Here is a 22,712-nt window from a genome sequence, read left to right as displayed (position 1 = left end):
TGGGGCTGACCACCTATCCTATCTTTCATATACCTTAAGAATACTAGGGTTAAAGAATGTAGCAATCCTATAAAAGTCTGGAAGATTAAGTATCTGGGAAAGTTTGTATTAGGGGTGGCTGTCACCAGGGTTACATTAAGTTATATATAAGGGGTGGTGTGCTGGATTTGGCCTGTATCATTCATGAAAGCTCATTGGGCACATCTCTCCCCAACCCCATGTTCAGTGACATCACAATGTTAACTTAAAATCAGTCATTATAGGAGCACTTACATCATGGAAATTAGCAAGTCAGGGGTTTCCCTTACCCTGAGACCTGGTTATCAAAGCTTTTTTATTTTTTTTAACGTTCATTATTTCTTTTTTGAGAGACAGAGAAACAGAGCACAAGCAGGGGAGGGGCAAAGAGAGAGGGAAACACAGAATCCGAAGCAGGCTCCAGGCTCTGAGCTGTCAACACAGAGCCCAACGCGAGGCTCGAACCCACAAACTGTGAGATCATGACCTGAGCCGAAGTTGGACATTTAACCGATTGAGCCACCCAGGCACCCCTGGTTATGAAAACCTTCACCAGCACACTAAATGTAGATAAGTCACCTGACTATGATGTCCTAAAAGGCTCCAAAAGTGGGCAATATAGGTAATCCAAGCCAGGGAAGTCTAAACCAGTTAATGTAATCTTCACTATACCAGCGACAATCAGTTCTGAACCAGACACATTACTCAAACCAGAAATAGGACTTAAGTGGAAAAGCCTGGGAGGTCTGAATAGGGAAAATATTTGAGTTTTGATAAAGTCCTTTTGCATTTGTCAAGGAACATGAAAAAACAGATCCGTTCCTGAGGTCCTGGGAAAATAAAATGACACTCAGCACAGGGAGACAGGTCACTGAAAGGGAAGAAATCTGGTCAAAGTCAGGATTAGACCACCTGCAGATGCTTGTGTTTTTCTTGGGGAAAGGTAACTCAGCATGCAAAAATCACTGCCTGACAAAAATTTTTAACAATGAAAAACCTGTATCTTAAAAAACATTTGACAAAATCCAATACCTATCCATAAAATCTCTCAGCAAACTAGGAATAAAGGGGAATTTCTTTCACTTGATAAAGAATATCTAAAACAACAACAAACAAAGAAACAAACAAGGAAAAACAATCTAACAACTAATATCATACCTAATGAAAAAAAAACTCGATGGTTTCTCCCTGAGATCAGAAAAAAAGGCAAAGTTGGTTCCGTCTAGTTCAACATAGGACTTTCACAACTCTTATTCAACATGACAATGGAAGTTTTATGTTGCAATAGATAAGAAAAGGAAACAAAAGGTGTACAAATTTAAAAGGAAAAAATAAAAATGTCTCTATTTGCAGATAACATGAGTATCTATGTAGAAAAACACAAAACAGAAAACCCTCCTAGAACAAGTGAACTCAGCAAGGTTGTAGGATAAAAGATCAATATAAAAAAAAATTGATCACATTTCTATATACTGATAATGACATATGGAAAATGAAATTAAAAACTCAACACCGTTTACAATCATGCCAAAGAAAATGAACACTCGAATGCAAATTTAATAAAACATGTGCAGAATCTATATGCTGTAAATTGCAAAATGCTGATGAAAGAAATCAAAGAAGACCTAATAGAACAGAGAGATGCCATGTCCATGGACTGAAAGACTCAACATAGGGACATCCAGGGAAGATCTAAAGCTCATCTTGTCTCATAAGTACAACTAGATAACACCTACATCAGTGTAAATGACACAGAAAATGATACAAAGACTGACAGACTCTCCACAGCTAAATGTGGAGAAGAGGCCACACTGAAGAGAGTAGGAAGAGCAGAGATGTGGTCTGGAGTAAACTGACTGAGGGACTGTCACAGGGAGGGAGGGATACAGCAGGCATGGAGAGGGGAGAGAAACAGACACTCACACCAAACACCCCAGGTCTGGGGATCTTGCATGGGGAAGACAAATCTCCATAACCTTTGGCTTTGATAACCAGAGAGGCCCAATTTCCTGAGTTTTTACAATCAGTGGGTCTTAACACCTAGAACTTTAAAAATAAGTAGGCTAGGCTCTGGGAGAGCCAGGAGGGCAACAGGAAACTGAGTCCCCACACTTAAAGAGCCAGCACAACAAACAGCTGGCTGGAACAGTATGGAAGCAGTAGTTTTTGAAAACCACCTGGGGTATATGGGAGGGAGCGTTATTTACTAATCTCAAGAGTATGTGCTAGAGGGGCAGGAATCTTTAGGAGACTTCTCCAGGAACAAAGGAGCTGGCAGGAACCATTTCCATCCCCTGCCTCATGGCCTCGATACATGGACACCTATGGGAACCAGCCTAGTGCCAACACTCTCCATCTAGCTTGCTAATAGCATGCTTCTCCCTTGTGTTCTCCTACAGACTTGCCCCCCAGCCCTGTGGCAGGAGTTTTCTAAAGTTTTCTACAGCAGCCTGCTCAAACCTTGCTAATACCATATGCACATTTCCCTATGGACCTTCCCTCTAACACTCCCTTGGCCAGAGCCCATCCAAAGCAGTGCCACAAGCCTGGCAGTGTGCAAGCAGCCCTGACAGGGGCCAGCACCACTTCAAAGTGACTCCTGCCCCAGGGAGGGGGGGAAGATAAATGCACATACCAGTCTGACTGTGGCCCCAGCAGTAGCCTGGGGGCAGATACCCGGTCTGACTGCAGTCCCTGCCCATCATTGAAAGCTTCTCAGGGGACAAGACAGGGAGACTGTCCTGCAGTTTGGTGCTATTGCATCTCTGGCAAATCCTTGGTCTGACTCAACTCAAGCCCAAAGCAGCCCAAACAAGCCCATGAACAACACAGGGACCAAACCCTGCCCACAACAGGCAAAGAGAAACAATGCAGACAACTAGACTGAAGCCAAAAGTGGCGCAGCCACAGAAAGGCACATAGGACACACATAGACAGTACTGAAGCACCAGGTTCTGGTGAACAGGGAACATCACACCACAGGGCACTACAGGATCTCTTCTTCATAAGGCCACTGCTTTCAGGAGTAGGAGATGTAGCTGACTTTTCTAACACATAGAAACAGAGAGTTAGACAAAACAAGGAGATAGAAGGATATGTCCCAAATGAAAGAACAAGACAAAATCACAGCAAGAGACCTAAGTGAAATGGAAATAATGAATATGCCTAATAGAGAATTTGCATAGAGAATCATATACATACTCACTGGACTCGAGAAAAGACTGGAGGACCTCAGTGAGATCCTTAACAAAGAGATAGAAAACAAAACAAAACAAAACAAACAAAACAGAGATGAAGAACTCAGTAATTGAAATTAAAACTATACTAGATGGAATAAATAAGAACTAGAGGAAGCAGAACATATCAGTGACCTGGAGGATGGAGTAATGGAAAGCAATAAAGCTGAACAGGAAAGAGAAAATATAATAATAATAAATGAAAATAGACTTAGGAAACTAAGCAACACCATCAAGTGTAATAACATTTGCATTATAGGGATCCCAGAAGGAGAAGAGAGAGAAAAGGGGGTAGAAAATTTATTGAAGAAATAATAGCTGAAAACTTCCCAAATCTGGGGAAGGAAATAGAAATCCAGATCCAGGAGGCACAGAAAGACCCCAACAAAATCAACCCAAGGAGGTCCACACCAAAACATGTAGTAATTAAAACAGCAAAAAGTAGTGATAAAGAGAGGATTTTAAAAACAGTAAGAGAGGGGTGCCTGGGTGGCTCAGTCTTGATTTCAGCTCAGGTCATGGTCTCACGGTTCATGGATTCGAGCCCCACATCGGGCTCTGCACTGACAGTGTGAAGCCTGCTTGTATTCTTTCCCTCTCTCTGTCTCTCTGGATGTGCCCCTCCCTGTCTCCCCCCAAAGTAAATAAATGAACTTAAAAAAAATTCTTTTTAATTTAAAAACAACAAGAAAAAAGAAAACAGGTACCTACAAGGGAAATCCCACAAGGCTATCAGCTGATTTTTCAGCAGGAACTCTGCAGGCCAGAAGGGAGTGGCATGATATATTTGAAGTGCTGAAAGAAAAAAACCTAAGCAGGACTATCCAGCAAGGCTATCATTCATAAGAGAAACAGAGCTAAAGAGTGTCCCAGACAAATGTTAAAGGAATTCATAACCAATAAACCAGCCCCAGAAATCTTAAGGGGACTGAGTACACTTATGATATGATGAGCACTGAGTAGTGTACAGAATTGCTGAATCACTGTATTGTTCATCTGAAACGAATACAACACTGTATGTTAGCTATACTAGAATTAAAATAAAAAAAAAAGAAGGACTCAAAATAGGAAACACATTAATTCTCCCCCAAACTGACATACAGTTTTATGCAATCCCTATCAAAAATCCTCAGCAAGATATTTTGCAGATACAGATAGAATGATTCTGAAATTTATATGAAAAGCCAAAGAAACTTGTGTATCTAAAACAATTTTGAAAAAGAATTAAGTGGGAGGAATCACTCCCACTCCACAGGCAAAAAACAACACAAAACAAAGAAAAAAAGAAGAACATTGACTTAAGCCTTTTGTCTCCTACAAAAATCAACTCAAAATGAATCACAGACTTAAACATAAAATGTAAAAGTCCTTTTAGAATTTGTCTAGCAGGTTTTCAGTCATTATCAAAAGACCCCAGAATTGGTGGGGAGTGGGGGGGGGGGAATATAAAACTATAAAACTTCTAGAAAAAAATAGGAGAAAATCTTTGGGATCTAGGGCCAAGCAAAGGATTCTTATACTTGCATAATCTTATACAAGAAAAAATTGGTAAGTGAGATCCCACCAAGAATAAAAATTTTGCTCTACAAAATACCCTCTTAAGAAGATGAAAAGACAAGCCACAGACTAGGAGAAAATACTTGCAAAGCACATATCCAACAAAGGACCAGAATTTAGAATATATAAAAACTCAACATTAAAAAACAATCTAGTTAGAAAACCAGCAAAAGACATGCACAACATGTCATCAAAGAGGGTATACAGATGGCAAATAAGAACACAAAAAGATGTTCAACAATGTTAGCCATTAGGACAATGCCAATTAAGACCACAATAAGATACACTACACACCTTTCAGAATGGCTACAACAGAAAGCAGGAATAGTACCAAATATTGCCAAGGATGCAAAAACCTAGATCATCCGTAGATTGCTTCTTGGAATCAAAAATAAAACAGCCACTCTAGAAAACAGTTCGGCAGTTTTAAATAAAACTAAACATGGAACTACCACATGACCCAGCAACGGTACACTTGGGCATTTTCCCCAGAGAATAAAACCTTATGTTTATGTCAAAAGCAATATACAAGTTTTATAATAGCTTTGTTTGTAATAGCCCCAAACTGGGAACAATCCAGATGCCTTTCAATGGGTGAATGGTTAAACCAACTGTGGTACATCTATACTATGAATTGGTACTCCACAATAAAAGGATGAATTACTGGCATGCACAGCTTCCAAAGAATCTAAATTCATCTAAAGGAATTTAGGGTATTCCTAACACTCAGGGAATTATGCTGAGTAAAAACAGCCAACGCTAAAAAGTCAAGAAGAACTTTATGATTTTATTTATACAACATTCTTGACATAACAAAACTATAGAGTTGGAGAACAGGTTAGTAACTGTCAAGAGTCAGGGATGGGAGTTGGGAGGAGATACGTATGACTATGAAAGGACAATACAAGGGATCACGGTGGTGACAGAAATACTCTCTACCTTGACTGTATCAGTGAGATATCCTGGTTATGATAATGCAGTACAGTTTTGTAAGATGTTAACACTGGGAGAAATGGAGTCAAGGGCAGACAGGATCTCTCTATATTATTTCTTAACAAAGTATGTTAATCTAGAATTATCTCAAAATTAAAAATCTAATTTTTAAAAAAATCCTATATCTGGGTAACTTGATTCTTCTCTTTTTGTATTTTATCTGTATTTTTGCTTACAATTTTTTACAAGTTCCTTTGAAAATATTAGTTTATTTGTGCATTTAAGAGATATTAAAAATATCTGATTATTTGACACAGTAATCCCAAGCTCAGAACATATCCTGAGAAAAAAATCCAAAATGCAGAGAAATTCATGTAACATTATTCATTAGCACAAAATCCTGAAATAACTTTATACCCATCATCTAATGAGGGGTTAAATAAAATATATCCAAGTGGTCGAATATTCTGTAACCAGTAACAATGTCAACAACAACAACAACAACAACAACAAAAATCAAAGATATGTTAAGATGAAAATGTTTAATATAATGGTAAAAAACAACACAAAAATGGAAAATTGTACATTCAATATGATTTCAATAATCTACAGTGATATGAATAAAATAAGGGAAATACTCCAAATGTAACCACAATACTCTCTAGGTGATAGAATCATGGGTAAGTTTTATTCTCCTCTCCTATATTCTTTTTGGTTTTCCACAAGGAACTTACTTGTGGTATGGTCTTAGACTAGCTGTTATCCTTTCTAAGTCTTGGTATATTCATTCATAAAATGGAGATAATAATAGTACCTTCCACATATTTGGTATTACATTTAAAGTGCTTAACAGAGAACCCCATACACAATGACAGATAAATGTAACTTATTTGACAAGCATATGTGTGTAGTACTTGTAATGTATGAGGCACTATTCTAGATCTTTCCAAATATTAACTCATTTAGTGTCCATAACAAGCCTCTGAGGTAAGTACTATTATTATTGAAGAGGAAACTGAGGCACAGAGAAATTAAATAATTTGCTCAAAATTATACAGCTCATAAATAGCAGAACCGGAGTCTGAACGCAGACAGTCCGACTCCAAAGTCTGTAACTATCAATCATTATACTATTTTGCTTTTGTTGGTTATTATTTTTTATGGCATAGAAGTAAAACCATGAGTCTGATCTAAAATAGTGGAAAAGGCAGAATTTTTCTAGAGATATATGGTTAATGACAACCAGCATGGGGAAAAGATGGTAAAGCAGATACTTTGCTCTACCAGAATGGTTATGTAGTTTGGAGTCCTATAGTTTAAACTGGATATCCTTCCCCCAATTCTAACCTATATGGTCTTGCATAAATTACTTAATCTCTGTGGCACAAATTACATAATCTGCGAAATAATCTGTAAAAATGTATCTATACTTCAGATTCATTGGGAGGATTACTGGAAATAATACATGCAAAGTAACTCTATGTAGTACACACTCAACAAATGCTTGTTTCCTTTTCCTTTGTTAACATCGAAAACAGTGTTATTAAATAGGGCAGAACACATTCAGATAATCAAATCAAAATGTATGCCTCATGATAAATGGACCATCTCCTGATTATCACCAGCAAAATAAAATTGATGCATGGTATCTAAGTGGCTTAATGGACCATCTCTACTACCTAACACAAAGTTCCTGGAAAATGCCAAACTTACAGAGTGTGTAGTTATAGCATCCCTTGGAGCTTGAATACCCAGCATAAACAGCAAGTGGGTGACTCTTGGCAACACTGTTTACTTGATAAATACAGCAGGCATTATAAAAACATCCACTGGCAGAGTCATAGGACTTAACGTCAGAAGCAAATATACACCATCTGCTCTTTATGAAGCTTTATGAGCCAATAAAAATGGGGACAATAGATCACTGTATCAATATACAATCCCAATATAACAATAAGGCTCAAGAGATACTGGGATACAACATCTGGAGTAAAAGAAAGGGAGAATGATCAAGTACAACTAAACTATCTATAATAAATCCAAACTAGTAGTATAGTATTACTTATAGCTGGGGACAGATTGGCAGGGAACTTTAACCAAAGTTTTGTGATCTGTAAGTTTCCTAGTCACAAGTCGGGGGAGGGGGTGGCTTTCCCACACAAGACTTGCAGCTGATGGAAAATGGATTATCTGCCATAACACAAAATGTGTTTTACATTGATCATTTTTTTAACAGTCAAGAAATTTCATAGCCATGATAATTAGCAAAACCCTATATCTTGAAGTCTTGTATGCCAAATTTGTGAAAGTTGTCATGGAAAGAACATAGTCTTTGGAGTTAGATGGGGACTGGCCTACTGACTCCCCTCCTTACCATCAAGGTGACTTTGAGTAAGACATTTAAGCCCCTTTCATTCTCAATTTTATTCAGCTATAAAATAAAAAAAATTACTTAACCATGGAGCATTGTTATAAAGATTACAGATTACATATGGAAAGGACATATATCAGGTGCCTACTAAATCATAGCTGCTGTTAGCAGTAGTAGTATTCAACTTAAAGGAATGGAAAAGAAACCCTTTAAACATCAATGAACAATATTTCCTGTGACAATATTTCAAAAAATGACACAAAGATCACCATCTTCCAAAACAAAAGTAGAATTAAAATGGAGTACTAAAGATGTTCAAATAACCCAGAAGGAGCAGGAAAGGAGAAACATAGGAACAAAAGACATGGAGAACAAACAAAAAAAACCAAATAATAAAATGGTTAACCTAAATCCAAACATATCAGTAATTACATTAATTTTACATGTACTTTAAAGATGAAGATTGTCACCTAAAAAGTAACAAAATAAAATGAACAACTTTATGTGTAATTTGAAATCTTACGTACAATGGATAATTTTCTAGAAAAACATAAGTATCAAAATTGCTTCAGGCTTTCATTTTTTTTTTTAATTCTTTTTTAACACTTATTTATCTTTGAGACAGAGAGAGACAGAGCATGAATGGGGGAGGGGCAGAGAGAGAGGGAGACACAGAATCGGAAGCAGGCTCCAGGCTCTGAGCCATCAGCCCAGAGCCCGACACGGGGCTCGAACTCACGGAGTGTGAAATCGTGACCTGAGCTGAAGTCGGACACTAACCGACTGAGCCACCCAGGTGCCCCGCTTCAGGCTTTTAAAAACCCCAGTAAATGAATAATTAAGAAAGAAACAGTATCAACAATTAAAATTGCCCTCCCCTAAAATATGAGAAAATAAACTAATCTTTAAGGAAAAATTAAATTAAATTAAATTAAATTAAATTAAATTAAATTAAATTAAATAAAAAAAATAAAGACGATGATTGTTAGAAGAAAAAATACAACTACCTGGCTTTATAATATGTATAAGAAACTCACTTCAAATATAGTGATACAAGAAGTGACACAAGAAATGATACAAAAGTAAAAGGATGAAAAAAGTTATACCATGTGAGCACTAATGAAAACAACAGTGATAAAGTGACCATATGAATATCATGCAAAGTAACTTCAGAGCAAAGAAAATTATCAGAGATAAGGAGGGACATTATGCAGTAATAAAGAGGGTCAGTTCACCAAGAAGACATACATTTCTCAATGTACATACAGTTACCAACACAACCTCAAAATACTTGAAGCAGAAACTGACAAAATTGAAAGAAGAAATAGAAAAAAAAAACCCATAATTATGTTTGGAGATTTCAACACTTCTCTGTAGATAATAGATAAAATTAGTAGATAGAAAATCAGTAAATATATAGAGTACTGAGTGCCACTAGTAAATCTAAAAATATTTAGAAAACAGTAACACTAAAATACATATTTTTTCATGTGCACATTGAATACTTATCATTTATTTAGAAATAAACCTTAACAAATTTAGAAGAATTGAAATCATGCAAGCAAGTTCTCTGACCATAACAGAATTAAACTAGAAATCAGTAATTGAAAGATAATAGAAAAATCCTCAAAACCACTTGCAAATTAAACAACACACTTGTAAATAATCAATCCCTGGTTCAAAGAGGAAATCTCAAGGAAATATTTTTTTTTAATTTAAACTGAGTAAAAGTGAAAAATGAAACACATTAAAATTCATAGGATGCCTCTAAAGCAGTTATAGGGAAATTTATAGCATTAAAAGCTTACATTAGAGAAGAAGAAAGGTTTCAAACAGATAAATCTGAGGTCCTACCTTAAGTAACTTGAAAAGAATAGCTAAATGAAACCATAGCAGGCCAAAGGAAGGAAATAATAAAGAGCAATAATCCATGAAATTGAAACAGAAAAACAAGAGAGAAAATTAGTGAAACAAATAGCTGATTATTTGAAAAGATAAATAAAACTGATAGACCTCCAACAAGACACAAAGAAAAAAATAGAGAAGACACAAATTATCAAAACCAAGAATGAAAGAAGGGATATCATCACAGACACACAGACATCAAAAGGATAATAAGGGAATAGTACGAACTATGCCTATAAATTTGACAACTGACATGGAATGGACAAATTTTCCCCAAAACACAAATTAATCACAAGATGAAATAGATAACCTGAACAGTCCTATAACTATTAAGATATTGATTAATAGTTAAACACCTCCCCCCAAAAATAATCTTCAGATCCAGATGTCTTCTCTGGTGATTTCTACCAAACATTTAAAAAGGAAATTATGCAAATTCTATAAATCTCTTTTAGAAAGTAAAAGAGCAGAGAACACTTCCCACCACATTATGAGGCCAGAGGCCATTACCCTGATACCAAACCAGACAATGAGAATAAAAGAAAATTAAAGCAGTTAGAGAGGGAGGGAGCCAAACCATAAGAGACTCTTAAAAACTGAGAATGAACTGAGGGTTGATGGGGGGTTGGAGGGAGGGGAAAGTGGGTGATGGCCACTGAGGAGGGCACCTGTTGGCATGAGCACTGGGTGTTGTATGGAAACCAATTTGACAATAAATTTCATATTAAAAAAAAGAAAAGAAAATAAAGACCAATATTCCTCATGAAAACATAGACACAAAATTTCTCAACAAAATATCAGTAAATTGAATCCAAGCAATACATAAAAAGAATAAAATACTATGACCCAGGGGGATTTATCCAGGGAATGTAAGTCTAGTTCAATTTTAAAATTTCAGCAATAGCCAGATTATGGAAAGAGCCTAAATGTCCACCAACTGATTAACGGATAAAGAAGATGTGGTTTATATATTCAATGGAATACTACTTGGCAATGAGAAAGAATGAAATCATGCCATTTGCAGCAATGTGGATGGAACTGGAAGGTATTATGCTGAGTGAAATAAGTCAGTCAGAGAAGGACAGATATTACATGTTTTCATTCATATGTGGATCTTGAGAAACTGAACAGAAGACCCTGAGGGAACAGAAGGGGAAAAAAAATAGATACAAACAGAGAGGGAGGGAGGGAGGCAAACCACAAGAGACTATTAAATACAGAGAACAAACTAAGGGTGGATGGGGGCATGGGGGAGAGGGAAAATGGGTGATGGGCATTGAGGAGGGCACTTGTTGGGATGAGCACTGGGTGTTGTACATAAGCCAATTTGACAATAAATTATATTCATAAAAAAAACTATCAACTAGAAAAAAATAATAAAACTCAATCATGTGATCCATCATGTTGATGTCCTAAAGAAGAAGTACCACATGATCATATCAATTGATACAGGAAAAGCATTTGAAAAAACTAACCACTGTGATAAAAACTCTCAGCAAACTAGAAATACAAGGGAACTTCCTCAACCTGATAAAAGGCATATGCAAAAAACCTACAGTTAACATCATATTTAATGATACAAGCTGAATGTTTGATAATAGGATAAGGCAAGGATGTCCACTCTAACTAGTCCTATTCACAGTCAGGAAACTTAGCCAGTGCAATTGGCAAATAAGTAGAACGTGATATATCTACGCAATAGAATACACTCACCAAGAAGAAGGAACAAACTCTTAATGCATGCAACAAACTGGATAAATCTCAAAGGCATTACACTAAGGAAAGGAAACCAGTGTCAAAAGATTGTGTTCTATATAACTTCATTTATGTGACATTCTCAAAGAGACAAAACTATCATAATGGAGAATTCACCAATGCTTGTCAGGAGTTGTCGTGGGAGAAAGATGTGAGTAAAAGCACAACAGAATGTTTTGGGGTGGGGTGGTGCAACCATCTGTACCCTGAGTGGGGGTGCACATATTACATGGCTTAAAAATCCACAGAACTATATATATTAAAAAAAGTATATTAATTTAAGAAATATTTTTTAAAAACAGAAGAACATCAAATTAGTAGCATCATTATGACCAAATTCCTTTGGGTTCAATAACTGTATTACAATGACAATGTTGTGAGTGTCCAGAATCAAAATGCAGATTTGGATACAACATAATAGTGTGGACATGTACTTGACTGAGTTATACTTCCTGGCCTACAGCAAAGAGGCAGATCACAATCCTTACTCAGTATTTGTTTACCTTAGAGAATTTTATAGCAGGAGTCTAATTTATCATAAGTAAGATTGCCTGTCTACATGGCTACTCCTTAATGATATGACTTGCCAAATCAAATCAGATTTTATGATCAATATTCTTCATAATAGAGTGAATCCAGGTTAGCCAAAAGAGTCGGTCTTCCTCAATCTACTAAATTTTATTTGCTATGTTTTATTCTCCAAAAACTGTTTATTAATAGACATCTATAATACAAATGATCAGAAACTCCCTGTCCAGATATCAACTACAGCCCACTGTCTCCATTAGTACTTTCACTATGCCAGAATGTAATTGGACTTAAGAGCTTATGTCTGCCAACTTTTTCTAAATATAGTGCTTTCAAGCTTTATACAAAATGTGATGCTTGGGCAGTTAGTACTTTGCTTTCTCTTGCTTGGAAATCATTGACAGGTATGGGAGAAAAATCTTTGAGCAGAGTAAAAGCAAACTGATATTGAAAAGGCTCTAGAATAGTATCATTTCCAGAGACAATTATTCATTCATTTATTCAATCATTCATTTATTCCACAAAACATTGAAATAATGATGACTTGGACCTAGTAGTAATAATGCAGATTGGAAGAAGTAGATAGGTTTTAAATCCACTTTGGATGTAGAGTCAAGATTTGCTGATAAATAACACATAGGGAGAGTTGAAGGAAAGAGGAAAATCAAGCATAACTCCTATACTTTTGGCTTGAACAACTGAGAGTTTGGTCGTGCCATTTACTGAGAGGGTTAACACTAGAGGAATATTAGGTTTGTGAGAGAAAGAAATTCAGTTTTGAACACATTATGTTTAAGAAGTCGGACATTCTAATGGGAAGAAATGGCAAGTAACTGGATATGTGAGTAAGAAGCACAGGGCATAGGTCTAAGTTAGACTTAACCAGGGAATATATTAAAATATCAGAAAAAAAAAGTATGAGTAGGAAAAAAAAGAGCACAGGACTGAACTCCAAGGTGTGTCAACATTTAGAAATTAAGTATGGGAGGAGTAACCAGCAAAAGAGGTTGAGAAAGAATGGCCAGTGATGTTGGAGGAAACGCAGGAAAATCTAGTGCTTTCAAAGCCTAAAGTGTTGGCAGATAAAGAGGATGATCAACCAGCTAACAACTGGAGTGGCTGATGCTGCTCAAAAGTTCAATCAGATGAGGGCAGAGAACAGTCCTCTGGATTGGCAACATGGAAGACATTGACAACCTTTAAGGAGATCAGTTTTAGTGAAAGGAAACCAGTTTTAGTGGAGTGCTGGCACAGAAACTTGCCTAGAGTTACAGTACAGATAAGAAGTAAAGAAGCAGAGATAGTAAATATAGATCATGCATTCCAAAAGTTCAGCTATTCAAGGAAACAGACAAGTGGGGTCAAAGGAAAGTTTTTCAACATGCAAGATCTTAGAGAATATGTATATGCTGATTGGAACTGCCAGCCAAGAGAGTGAAGCTGGTGATGTAGGAGAGAGTGGAGGCAAAAGAAGGAACAGAGTTGTTAAGAAAGAGGCAGGTGATCTTTGATAGGAGGGAAGGCAAAGATTAGTACATGTACCTAGTTAATCCTTGCAAGGCAATAATTAGGATACAGTACCTATAATGTGGCTCCCCAGATTAAAGACTATGTGTAACACCCAGCCTGGAAAGGGTCCACTCTTTTCATCTCATGCCATTGTGCTATCTTGAGGGCAGCCGGCCCAATAAGCCCAGTATCCCTCCCTCCAAAGGGTAGCAATTGGATGAGGAAGGGAGGCACATTCAAGAAAATCTGTCCCACTGTGTACTCTGTTTCATGCAATGGATCAGGAAACTGATTCTATGTGAATAATATAATGCTACCAGAGGTTTTTTTCTCTCCACCTAAAACTCTATGGAAACTTAGAGGAGACCATAGTTTAGCTTGTAGCATACCTACCAATGAAATCTATCAGCAATACAGGAAGATTTACACGTAAGAATGGACTGTTTCAAATATGTTGGTGGTAATCTTGGGCTGGCTTGGTTGTGAGGTATACTGAGATTGTTATGGTGGACAAACTTGAAACTGGGATATAAGTTTCCCCACAAGGACAAGAGAACTTAAAAAAAAAAAAAAGGCTATAGCTTCCCAGGCACACAGCACCTTCAGATTTTTAAAGAAATATCCCTTTAGGTAGCAGATTAAATCCAGGCATCACCTATGGGTGGAGTTTCACTCTGATAGCATCCCAAAGGTGGTTCTTATTGCTATGTTCAATTACAGGGCTGGACTACACCCACAGAATGAACATTGCAGATCTTCAGCTGAGCAGGAGTTTGGCAAGCAGGAACTGATGTTGACTTGACATAAGCCACCAAGAGCACAGTGCCAGGATCCAGGGCTATATGCACCAGTTACTTCCATGGAATCCTATGAGATATCGGTAGTGAATACTGGCAATGAATTTAAGCTTGTTGGACAATGCTGCTGACTCTACAGAGATTTCTTTTTATCCCTCACCACCCTTCAACTACAGTTAAGCCCTGATAAGAATTTGTTTTTATTAAGTGAATTTAGAGTTATTTTTTGCTGGAGAACTGGGTGGCCTTTTCTAACAAATTGAAAATAGGCATTCTCATTTTACCATAAAAATTTATACACACACACTCACACACACACAAACACACACACACACACACACACACACACACCAACTAGCAATGTATTGAAAATATTGAAAATAGGCCAGAATATATTCTAATTTAGGGTGTAGGAACAGAGCAGGGAGCTATCATGTAATCAAATATTTTGACTCGTAAACCTCACCAAATCTCTTACAGAGTCATTAAGAAATTTCTGTAAACTCACAAGAATGCCTCCAGAGACACACCAATGACAGTATGCACACAATTATAAGTCACTTAGCAGAGTCAGCATCTCTCTGACCATGAACACTAGACCCAAGATTAAACACCATTCCACATTAGGACAATCCTAAAAGCAGCTGGGATCTTCCACTGGCTTCAGAGCTGAAGCTATTGCTGAATGCATCCTGTGAGGTACCACAGAGCTCATGCTCAAGCAATTCTACATGTTTTTAGGGACCTCAACATGACATCAAGTTTCATCCCTAACTGAGTGAAGCTAAAATAACTCTTTCTGTTTGCAGAACCTACTACAGATCTTACATTTTCCTTCTTGAGTTTCTTAACCCTCCTTGGTGTTAAATTTCATTTGTGGTTGGTATATGGTTCTTTCTTGGTAAATCACTTGGTAAAATTGTGTCCCAAGAGCATTTTTTTTCCCTCCCTGGCAATCTCTCAAAGGCTACTCTTCTCTAAAAGTCTTTGTCCATTTCTCTCTCCCACAAACTGAAGACCTACTAGGAGATACAGAAGAACCATTTTCTCTTGGCTAAAACTTGAACTTATCATACACATTACATGTGTGCCCTTACATAAAGTTTTCTCTATGTGGCAATTTACTATATTAGGAGTAACTCATGTTCAACTTTCCCAGGACTTTTGATGAAGATTAAGGAAGAGATGATAGTGGGCCAGAGCAGGGAAGAACACTGAGAAATATGGTTTATCCACATAGACACTGCTAGTTTGCCCTAGAAAGGCAGAAACAATGACTGAGACCAGGGTCTGAAGACGGAGACTCACAGGTACAGCAAGGACTAAATATTAGAAGAATAGAAATCAGGACGTGTGTGCTGCTGACCATGGTCCTGAGAAATATTTGCCTACTAGACCTTATTACTTTGGCTAATCCTGAGATACCGGTGACTCTTATTCAACTCTCTTCAGGATTTCTGAACCAGGTGAGAGAAGAAGCAGTGGTGGGAGGGAATGGAGAGGCTCTTGGAAAGGCATAGTTATTAACTGACTCCCAGGGAGGAAGAAAAGACTTTCTGGGCAATATTTTCAATGAACCGTAATTGCCAAGAAATAAACCACCAACTAAACTTAAAAATCAAAATTTGAGAGTGACTAAGAAATTTGGTACTAGAAGATGAAAGGCAGTGAGGAAAGACACGAACAAAAAAAGAATTATCAAAAGACGAGCAGAACATCAGCTATGCAGAATTGCCATATTGTGAGTTGAATTATACCAACATTTCCCTCAGCCCTCTATGTTATCTTCTTGTGGGATCTTATCCATTACCATGGCTTCAATACCATATAATGCTGATGACTCCAATTATATATTTACCTGTGATTTTTCCCTTTGATCTCCAGAACTTAATATCCAACTGCTTACTTCCTACATCTACTTGGAAGATTCCTAAGATATAAATCCCCCTACCAATGTGCCACTAGGGAGAGAACAATTGACATTCCATTAAAAAAAAATGCTTCAGTAAGATAAATACAGTATCATACAGTATAAGCCTCAGGCAAATATTCAGGACAAAGAAACATGGATGTGAGACATGGTGGGGGAATTTATTTGGAGAAGACAATGAGTGAGGAGACTGAACCTCAAACAGAGGCATTTCCTACTAATGGCAACTACAAATAAAAGCAGTTCTTTTCTAAATACCCTATAGAAAGAACTGCTGGCCAGGCATCTGTATTCACATATTTCATGAATAGGAAAAGTGTAAAACAATGATAATAAATAAGATTCTTAAATCCATAAACTCAAAGATGAAAAGAAATACTGAAGGTAACTCATATATATTTATAAATCCAGAAAAGTGGCGATGGATTCTTCAAGGTCCAGAGCCTCAGAATTCTAGAACCAAGATTTGAAGAATACTGTCTTAGAAGAAGTAGAAGTGAGTATTACTTTACACAGTGGGTAGTAAACTTATGGAATTCTTGGCTCTAGAGGTAACAGAGACCAAAAATATAAACCAAACTGAAAATTATCTGGATCCTTTCCTTGGTGGAGACACCATAGTAAGGGACTTTTATTCTGGGTGAACACAATTAGCCTTGTAAGGCTGAAGCCCTAGAGAGATATGTTTTTCCATCTTGGTATCACTTTCTGCCTAAATCTACCTCCTGGAAAAGCCAGGACCTCTTAAGCCTCAGATAAATGCAGAGGTGAAACAAGACTTCCCATAGGTTACACAACATGAAGCTGATAGAGATCTGAATGTCAACATCTTGAACTAAAACCAGAATTGAGATAACCTGGTATCACACATGGAGTAACACAATGGCATTTAGTGGCAGAACGAGCAAGTTCAGAAGAGAGGAAGGAGGTGGTGACTGGAGAAATGTCTCATGAAACAGACACAGAACTTTCTGTAGGGACAAGAATTTGGCCGTGGGTGAGGCTCAGGCTGTTATGAGCACAATCCATGGTAATGCCCCTTCAGAGAAAATGTCTGCTGATGGACCAGTGACCTTTCCATGTGCTTTTGGGACCTTAGAACATGAAATACAACAGACATACATTATAACGTCTTCTAGAAATACATTCTAATATGAAAAGAGTGGAGTGTGTCATGCTTGTGCACGTGCTCATGTGCACACACACACACACTCCCATGAAGTTTTTATTAGTGCCAAAAGCCAAGAAGGGAGGAGGAAATGAATCCTTTGAACCAAGAACTGAACAAAGTTTTTCACAATATGTCATGCACATGAGAATTTAATGAGTCACAAATTCCAGTGGGTATTTTTTCCCTCAATTTTCCAGTTTGTTCTATTTTGCAAATATTTGTACTCAAATGATAATGTGACTTTTGTTGTACAGCCACACTGACTCCCTCATGAAGAGCTTTATTTTGAGTCAGAAGACATCTGCTAAATTGAGATTTACAAAGAACTTAATAAATACAAACATAAATAGATGAGCTCTGAATATTATATTCTAAGCATTCACTTCCTTATGTACTTGCAAATTATACACAGCATGCAAAGCATCTTAAAAGAGAGATGCATAAATCTCCTTAGAATCTCTTCCTCTGAGCACCTTGGAGATGTTCTTTCATCCAAAGCCGTTAATTAGGGAGGTTAAACACTGCCTTCTTCATACGCAGGCTTTGTCTCTACAGGCTGTTGATGCAGAATGTGGGGAAAGACTAAGCAAGTGCATTTGAGGATTATGACAATTGATGATTGACATCAAGGATCCATAATATATTCCAGACACACATTTCAGTCAAGTCTAGCACTGGACAGGATACAGTACAGTACTAGCCAAAATCCTTGGGAACATCATATTCCCAGGGAGCAGGCTGTTTTATGATTTTCAGGCTCATAAGTGAATCAGAATTGGCCTCATTGCTTTGCTTCTGAAACCGTTACTTGGCACTGTCACAGTGACAAACCAATGGCCTAAAATGCAATTAGCTATTATGCATCCTTGTTAAGCAACAGCCTGCTTGCCCCTGGCATTGCGTGTGAGATTCAGTTAACGTGGTACGCCTAGCTGTCAGGCAGGTCCCAGTGCAGATGAGATAAGCAACTCACTTTAAACAAGGCATTTCTTTGCAGACTCCAAAAACCATTGGGGAAAAAAAAACCAAGAAACTTTTCCTGCCAAATTAAAGAGAAGTTTTATGACATGATATAAATGCAGTGTTGAAGAGGTTCTAGACTCCCTCTGGAGCTGTGTAATATTTTAATAATATTTATCATTTATCTCCTGTGGCTAGAATGGTAGAGAGGGTCAAAAAGGCACAGCGTATAAATTGGTTTCTACAGCCTTTGATAAAAAACTGTTTGCATTACATCATTTTAGTGGCTCTTGAATTCTGACTGAGGACATTATTTGGTTCTCTGAAACTGATGGCATCTCCTTAGGGGATAAAGCCATAATATGGAAAACTCTGCATTCCCTGCCCTTCCCTTGCAAATTCAAGTCCTGGCAAAAGGAAAGACATCAGTTTCACCATCTCTCTGCAAATGCATGACTATGATAATGACAATGACCAATTCCTCATCACTCAATAAGGTATTCTATTAATTCAGAGGAGCCAGAGTATCAGATGCAAATGAAGTAAGTGTCCAGTGGTCCTATACCCCACCATGATTCCTATTTCTGTCAGCTGGCTCCCAGTCACCCACAGTGAAATCCTAGTAGTTTCCTGAATGTGCAGCAACCACATACAAATTTCTTTCCATAATAAACTGGTTTCTGAGCTAGTGGGTCTTGATCATTATAGGGCTTTGGTTTTGTAGTGTGGAATGTGCACGTTTGAGGCCTGTGGTAGACTGGTTGCATTAATGGTCTCAATTAATGGCCTCCCTGTGACTTTGTAGGACCCCATTCCACTGTCATATAGGGCTGGACCATGTGACTTCCTTTGGCCAATGGGGCAGTAGCAAACCTGACACGTACAGAGGCTTTACACAGTATTTGAGCATTTCTATGTCCTCTTGTTTCTCTGTGATTGTCATGAGAACATGTGTAGGCTAGCCTGAGAACATGCCTAAGGTAGCCTCTAGGGAGGGATGTGGGGCATGTGCATGTGACAAGCCCACAGAGACCTCAGCTATCCCAACTGTGGCCACCCCAGACCAGGCAGCCTTCCTCACACTCACCAGCTGAACAGATGTGTGAATGAGCCCGCCTAACTGATAGACACATGGGAAATAATATACAGTTCTCATTTTAAAGCCACTAATTTTGTGGTCTTCTGTTACACAGTTGGCCATAGGTAACCAATCCAGGACCAGAGCTGAGTTTTTTAGGGCAACAGAGGGGAATCTGAGCACTACTATCAGCTACCCTGCTTCTCTATTCTCCTCCAGGAAGCCTCCCCTTAAAATACATGTTGAACAAAAACTTAAAGATTGAAAAAGCACTGAAAGATTAGTCTGTCTGAAGCACCTAGGTTTAGGAGGCATCACAGGTAAGAGGTCAGAAATTGGGTGACTGTGAACAGGCCTAGGTGGATGGGTACAAGGACAAATGAGACTCAAGAGCCCAAGATGTAGATTCATCATGAAGATGACTGGCCAACTGTTAGCTGACTCTGGGGCTCGGGGTATTTCAGCGAGCTTAAAGGTGCAGGCTCTATCTCATTACCATCTTCCCCACAAGAAACTTTAAGGAATCTCAGAAGGAATCTCAAAGGTCCTCTGGAATGTGCATTTCTTCTGATTCTTGATATATGTGGGTGGTCACCTTGCCTGGTTTGTTATAAGCTGAATAAATGACTGTGTTTGGGAGTGGTGTTAAGTGACTGACAATCACTGGAGGCATTCAGACAGGTCCAGGAATGAGAAGAGGCTTCAGTTCAGCTTTCCTGCCTGGAAGCCCCTTACTCGGTTGTGCTGTCAAGAAACACAAACCAGGCCTTAGCTTTCTCTAAAGCTTTTGATCCATATGGTAAGGTCAGAATCTGAAGATAACATAAACTGGGCTTAATTAAACATGATTTCACAAAATCTCAGGTCAAACATAAAAGTAATAAGTGCCTGGTTTGGGGCCCTCTGGTGGACACTATGGTTTTACAAAATGAGAAGGTCACAGTCATTGACCTTCGCAATTCTTACAGTTTGATAAAGTTAAGATGCACATGCTGGAAATACCAGCACACTAATAAGGACTATATAATTGTGTTAATTATATATATGTTCAAAAGTATACAAGGGCACCTGAGTGGCTTAGTCTGTTGAGTGTATGACTTCAACTCAGGTCATGATCTTGCAGTTTGTGTGTTCAAGCCCCACATCTGGCTGTCAGTGCAGAGCCCACTTCAGATCCTCTATCCCCCTCTCTCTCCACCCCTGCCCCACTTGTGCTCTCTCTCTTAATGATTAAAAAAAATTTTTTTTAAGTATCCAGATTCTACTCCTCCCACATACAAGAAAGGATTGCACTTCTCCATCCCCTGAAGAGAAATTTAGCTATATAACCAGTATTTTGCAATGCAATGTGAATAAGGGATAGGTGCCATTTTTTTCCATGAAGGCATTTAATTAGTGGCATTCAGCCCCAACCTCCCTCCCATGTGGCATTCATCATGGAGGTGCATGTCAAAATAGGGCCTCTGCCAGCCAGGATCCCAGAGTGACAAGACAAACAAAGGTTCCCTGTTGACCTCCAAGGGAGACTTAGTGTGAATGAGAAATACATTTGTTGTTTTGTAAAACCACAGATTTTGGAGGTTGTTTGTTGCTCAAGAGGAATTTTGGCTGTCCTGATTAATACAAGAATCAACCTCTAAAATGTTGGTACCTTAAATGTAAGCATAACAAGGACACAAGAGGAGAGAGATCAGCACAGGCTAGTCTGGAAAGATAGTTATGTCACTGAGTAGTGCAAGGGGTAGAAAGGAGTGGGAAGAGAATTAGCAGCAGAAAAAAACCCTCAAAAGCATAAAAATAAGAATGTGTTTTTGCCTTCATTACAGGACTTAATACCATCACTGTGTCTTTGGTGGGCTCCTTGATGGGAAAGACCTGGTCTCCCTAGCTTGGTCCTCCCAGGGCCTGCTAACAATGGATTCTCAAGTAATATTTGTTGAATGAATTAGCTAAGTGTGTTCAGGTCAACTGGATGATGAAGCCAAGTCAATCAATAAGATAAAATAAAATCAAATTTGATTGGTAAAAAGCACCACTTTAAATATCAGGGATGAGGGGAGCCTGGGAGGCTCAGTCAGGTAAGCATCTGACTTCAGTTCAGGTCATGATCTCACGGTTCATGAGTTTAAGACCCGCATCAGTCTCTCTGCTGTCAGCACAGAGCACTCTTCAGATTCTCTATCCCCTTCTCTCTCTGCCCCTCCTATGCTCACACTCTCTTTCTCTATCAAAAATAAAGCATTTTGGGGGCACCTGGGTGGCTCAGTCGGTTGAGTGTCTGACTTCCGCTCAGGTCATGATCTCACAGTTCGTGAGTTCAAGCCCCGCATTGGACTCTGTGCAGACAGCTCGGAGCCTGGAGCCTGCTTCGGATTATGTGTCTCCCTCTCTCTCTCTGCCCCTCCCCAGCTTGAACTCTGTCTCTCCCTCTCTCAAAAATAAATAAACATTAAAAAAATAAAATAAAGCATTTTTTAAATAAATAAATAAATAAATAAATAAATAAATAAATAAATATCAGGGATGAATTCTGCACAGCAGGAGCATCAATCTTGAGAAAGTATTTATCTTGGAAGACCTCAGTTTCCTCATTCGTAAAATGGGGACAAATGACCCCCAAAGGGTTCCTCCAGTTCTCAAAGGCTGGGTGTTATTATTTGTGTCTTTTTGACCTAAGAGTCAGATTCCTTTCTTCATTGAAGATTTAACCGCTTCATGGTCTAACCATGTCATTGGATTTCTCATGACATCACTATTCTTTTAAAAGCTTCAAGGTCTTACAATTCTGTGCCAACACTAGACCAGGGGTCCTTTAAAGTGGAATAACAAAGTTCTTGAAAAAATATTCAGCTTCTGGTAAGTTCAAAAGCAAGCCCAGATTGCTTCAGTGCATGTTAAGTAAGGCTCAAACAATTTCATTTTTGCTCAGGAATTCTATTATTAGTGAAGTTATTGGGGTGGGAT

The 22,712-nt window shown here is 38.2% G+C and overlaps 1 non-coding gene across 1 annotated transcript; it reads left to right on the top strand.

The window, feature by feature from the left end:
• The first annotated feature begins 4,609 nt into the window (after nt 1-4,609).
• LOC132670539 (U7 small nuclear RNA) lies at nt 4,610-4,670 on the top strand. Its single transcript, XR_009606770.1, has one exon. It is a non-coding gene; the product is annotated as a U7 small nuclear RNA (small nuclear RNA).
• Nucleotides 4,671-22,712: the final 18,042 nt, after the last annotated feature.

The sequence above is a fragment of the Panthera onca genome, chromosome B3, assembly GCF_046562875.1.
Source record: "Panthera onca isolate mPanOnc1 chromosome B3, mPanOnc1 haplotype 2, whole genome shotgun sequence".
Classification (NCBI taxonomy): Eukaryota; Metazoa; Chordata; class Mammalia; order Carnivora; family Felidae; genus Panthera; species Panthera onca.
Note: the sequence above shows the minus strand (reverse complement) of the source record. Positions and strands in the feature narration are given on the sequence as shown.